Below are 5,000 nucleotides of genomic sequence, written 5' to 3' on the forward strand. Positions count from 1 at the left end.
AGTCACCAAAACCCACAGACAAGCCACTGTGCTCGATGCAGCAGTCTGGGTTACCTGATCAAGTTCTCAAATACTTCAGAATTTTATGTGTTTGTTTATAAATGCCCATAAAACATAATGAACAGAAAGAATAGCTTTTGGAGTGGAACACAACTACCATAAAGTCACAGCGAACAATGTGTGGCTCCTGCTTAGGGAAATTCACAGATGAGTGGAAAATAAACACATCCTAGGTGGATCTACTCATGCAGTCACTTGATTTAAAACAAATGTGGCTCTGCTTTGCACTAGGAATTCCAATGAGTGAAATTCATAAATGAGTGTTTCAACTGGCTATCAGCATAGAAGTATATTAATCACATCAAAAACAAACGCAGGTAAAATGAACATGGAATGATGAAAAGTAGCATATTACCTCTGAAAGGCAACCCGGATACGACTCCATGGAGACTTCGTGTATACAACGATTTCCAAAGCAGGAAAAAAAAAAAAAAAAAAAAAAAAAAAGTCACTACGTTCAGGCAATATGATACCAACGCTTTATCGGCCTTAGTAGTTTTTCTCAATGTTAGACACAATAAGTGAGTGTAGAAAAGCCAGAGAATTGATTGCACTGCATATACCGAACACAACTTACATCCCGAACATAGATCCAGAGATAGACAGGCGGGCACAGAGATATGAGTAAGTATATTGGTAAGAGAACAGGATGACCAAGGAAAAGGAAAAGAGGCAAAGTATTTCAATGGGTTTTTCAAAAGAGAATATCCAAACAAATATGATAGGAGGCTCCCTTAGTCCTTGTAGAACATGAAAATTAAAACAGTTAAAATACCAGAAGAGAAAGTCAAAGCTTTATCAGCGAGATATAGACACACAAACTTTCAAACTTTCTCTAGTCCTTGTTGATCTTGAACTAGCAACAATTCTCCTGCATGCAAGATTACAGGCCTGCGCCACCACACCCTGCATATTGGAACTCTTCATGTGTTTTACTCTTAGCTTGCCAAGAGGTGGAGCCTTCCCAAGACCTGGAACCTCTCAACCCCCTAAGAAGTAAATTGAACACGATGGAAGTAAACTTCCACAATTGTCCCTTAAAGTGGGGACAAGACAAATCCTCCGGAGTCCTCAAAGGTTACTGCACAGCCTCAGATTCGAGGGTGAAGCCATCCGTGCCCTGCTGGGTCCTCAGATCATGGGGCCGTTGGAGACTGGGGACTCAGGTCAACTTTACCTGTCTAGAGCGATTTTTGCTTCCACTTTGCAGGAAGAGCCCAGAGCACAACTGAGAAGGAAGGTGGGCCTCAGCGAAGGAGAGCAAAACCTAAAATGAAGATTTAAATTCTACTGTAGCAATCCGAATTCTTCAATGGAACTATACCTCATCAGTTAGCAGTCCAGAAACCACAAATGCGAGGTTCCATGGTGTAATGGTTAGCACTCTGGACTCTGAATCCAGCGATCCGAGTTCAAATCTCGGTGGAACCTAGTTTATTTTTCGTTTGTAGAGCAAAGTCTTTAAATCTACAAAATAATCCTAGCTCTAAATCCTTATATATTCACAACAACAGACTATTTCTCCTACCTTCTGGTTCCTAGTACTTCTACCTGTTCTCCCCCGACGCACATATACAATTAGAGGGCCTCATTAATTTTTAAAGTTAGCATTCGAAATAATCAGTTTCATTATACCGTTTTTGTACAGACATCATTCTACTTTGTTCTTATTCATCCCTCTTCCTCATCCCTCCTGCCCTCCACTTACCTCACCCACCCCAAATACTGCTTCTTCCATGTCACGTATTCTGTTACCCACCCTCCAAGATCTCTATTTTCTCTGATGGTCCGCCTTTCTACTTTGGTGACATAACACACACATATATCTATATATATAAACATGTGTGCATACTTAAAACAAAATTGTTTTTGTTTTGTCGTTCTGAGTCTGGCCTATTTCACTTAAAGTATCTGCAGTTTCATACATTTCCCTGCAATAGGCATGGTTTCATATTTATTTATTATAGAAACTAAACTTCATAGTGTTTCTGCACCATATTTCCTTTGTCCATTCATATTCTGATGAACCCATTGGCTGGTCCCATCCTAAGAGACAGTCTGAGACAGCATGCTTGGGCCGCCACTCTGGGCTAGCTGGTTTCATTTTAGCAGTTCATCAAGGCAAGGAGTCTGGTCCTGAGGATACAAGGTAGCTGCTGGTTTCCTGCATTAGCACCATAGTCAACTAAAGAACAAGAAGTAGAAAATGCCGCTGTAAACATTCTATCTTCTGGTTAAACCTTGAAACGGAATCTACATTTAACGACAGCTATTTTATTTAAACACAAAAGTGACTTGTGTAGCGAGTAATTAAAATGATGGACTAGTAATCCATTAGGGCCTGTGACTTTACAAAATCATACCTAACTAGACTCAAAACATTCTGAAGTTTGGAGAAAGTCTGGGGGGGGGGGAGAAAGAAAGAAAGAAAGAAAGAAAGAAAGAAAGAAAGAAAGAAAGAAAGAAAGAAAGGGGACCAATCTAAACAAAAACCTCACCCTACGACTCTTCTTTACCAAATTTACCCTGTTTATGGTGCTGGGATTGAGTCCCTCCGAGGAAGAAGCTCAGGGAATCTAGAATCCTACCTAACCTGTTTATGACGTAAGGAAAGAAGTGTCAGACGTAAATTCTACTAGTCGACACTTTCTGCTTCCATATGACCGAAAAACTGAGAACTCAAATTTCCAGAATGGCAAAAATAAATAATTAAATCACTAGTATAGAGATTGTTTTCTTTTGTATGTTAGGAATTTTAAAAATGTAATTTAAAACATTTAATGGTGACATAAATCTCATTATTCATTGTGTATTTATTTAAATATTTGTTTCTCTTTTACATCAGGGTCTTACTTTGTAGGCTACTCTGGCTTGGGACTCAAGACAGTCCTCCTCCCTCAACCTCAGAGTGCTTAGATTACAGGCCCGAGCCGCAAGCTCAGCGGAAGCTTGTACGTGTAGTAATTTGTCCAGTTGATGGGAATAGGCTCCTGGAAGACGGAGAGAAATGGGTTTTGCAGGAGGAAGAGGAGACAGTCCAGAAGAGGCGACTTTGGTGGTAAGGACGCGACTGTTAAAAATTTGGAAAGCTTGGTAGGATTCTTTCTCTGGAGAGCTGACATTCACCGGCAAAAACGAGTGTTGGTAACGACTCCGAGAAAGTCCAACCCAGGGAAGTCGTTCTTGATCCAGTCTTTGAGCTCTTGGTTTCCGACACAGGAGAGTCCATTTGGCAGTCTCAGTCAGCTCTGGAGCCACAAACCTTAAGTTTAAAAAGTGTGAAGATGGTGGAAAAGAGAGTACTAAAGCCAGAGAATAAATAACAGGAATAAACCTAAATTTGATGAAGCTATATGCTATCTTCAAAACTCTTACCTTAGCAGCAGAGTGGCGCAGCGGAAGCGTGCTGGGCCCATAACCCAGAGGTCGATGGATCGAAACCATCCTCTGTTACAAGCGTTTTTCTTTCCAATTCTCATGGCTCTTTATCATGGTTAAGATCTCTGAGTCTACTGATCCTCCAGACAAACAATTTGCGTAACTGCGGTAGAGATGGCAATGTTTGAAGAATACACGACACCTTTCTTTAAATGTTGAAACACCTTGCATCGTCAAGTACCGAGTTGTCTTTTGGTGGTGATATTTGTTTTGAGGAAGCCATGCACTGCAATCCAGGCTTGCTTTGACCACAAGACAATCCTGCCTTGGTCTCCTAGTTCTAGTTTTTTAATAGTGCAAGACAACACGTGGAGAGAAAGCACTTGTAGAACATGACCTTGATCATACATGTCTCCATGTGCGGACAGGGTATAGACTTGGTAATGAGATTCTACCTTGCCTTTTAGAGGGAGAGAAGAGGAGGAGAAAGGGGTTCAGTGGGAAATTATAGGGGAGGAAGAGAGAAGACAGAAACCAAAGGATGGGGAGAGGGGGAGGATGGGAGGCCGTGTGCAGGGAAGGGAGAAAAATGAAGGAGCTGTGCAGAAGAGAGAGACAGAAGTGGGGATGCAGGGGCAACTGGATGGGAGTGTAGGAGGAGGGAGGAGACGTGTAAGGGACTTCGATGGTCCATGTGAAGTAGAGGAAGACAGATTCTTCCACAGTGAAACAATCTGTGAAAATAGCTCTGAATCCTGTTCCCAAGAGGGAACTCAAGACTTGAGAATGCCTTCCCCTTTTGAAATGACGTCATGAAAATGTAGCTACAGGTCCTCTGATGACCTTCAGTCTTTGTCAACACCTCTAGTCTTACGAGTGACCACTGTGTTTTGTGGACTTGGAGATGGAACCTAAAGCCTTGGGCTTGCTGAGCAAATGCTCTGCCATTGAACTATATCCCCAGCCCTGGCTTTACTTTTATCTTGAGACAAAACTCACTGAATTGCCTGTGGTTGACTTCAACTCACTCTGTAGTCCAGACAAATCTTGAACTTGAACTCTTCTCTGTCAGTCTCCCAAATAGCTGGAATTATAAGCCTGTAACACCATTATAATATACATGTGGGTGTATGATTTATATAGTCAATGGGTGACAGGAGCCCACTGTTTTTCTCTTGACTCTGAGTGTCATCAATTCTATGTCATTCAAGCCTTTATTTTTTTAAAAAGGTCTCACAGGGCGGTGGTGGCTGATGCCTTTAATCCCAGTGCTTGGGAAGCAGAGACAGGCAGATTTCTGTGAGTTGAGGCCAGCCTGGTCTATAAAGTGAGTTCCAGGACAGGGAGAGCACAGAGAAACCTTGTCTCAGGAGGAAAAAAAGACATTCTCAGATAGCCCAAGCTGGCCTTAAGCTTGCTCTGTAGTGGTAGTGGAGACTCACCTTGAACTTCTGATCCCATTTCCTGCCACCCTGTCATCATCCCCATCCCCTCTCCCCCAGTTGAAGTAATTGATTCTGGAAACTCTGGTGTGACTCCGCAGTGTAAGCCCTTAACTACTG

At 42.1% G+C, this 5,000-nt stretch overlaps 2 long non-coding RNA genes and 2 other non-coding genes across 6 annotated transcripts in view; 3 read left to right on the forward strand and 1 right to left on the reverse strand.

Annotated features, from left to right (window-relative positions):
• The window catches only part of LOC131911349 (uncharacterized), a 42,679-nt gene that overhangs the window by 11,338 nt on the left and 26,341 nt on the right, over positions 1-5,000 (forward strand). The gene's annotated exons all lie outside the window — the stretch shown is intronic.
• On the forward strand, positions 1,420-1,491 carry Trnaq-cug (transfer RNA glutamine (anticodon CUG)). Its single transcript has one exon. It is a non-coding gene; the product is annotated as a tRNA-Gln (tRNA).
• On the reverse strand, positions 2,004-2,627 carry LOC131911350 (uncharacterized). Its single transcript, XR_009379344.1, has 2 exons — positions 2,586-2,627; positions 2,004-2,245 (listed from the first exon to the last, which is right to left on the reverse strand). It is a non-coding gene; the product is annotated as an uncharacterized LOC131911350 (long non-coding RNA).
• On the forward strand, positions 3,442-3,513 carry Trnam-cau (transfer RNA methionine (anticodon CAU)). Its single transcript has one exon. It is a non-coding gene; the product is annotated as a tRNA-Met (tRNA).

Source organism: Peromyscus eremicus, chromosome 5, assembly GCF_949786415.1.
Source record: "Peromyscus eremicus chromosome 5, PerEre_H2_v1, whole genome shotgun sequence".
NCBI classification, from domain to species: Eukaryota; Metazoa; Chordata; class Mammalia; order Rodentia; family Cricetidae; genus Peromyscus; species Peromyscus eremicus.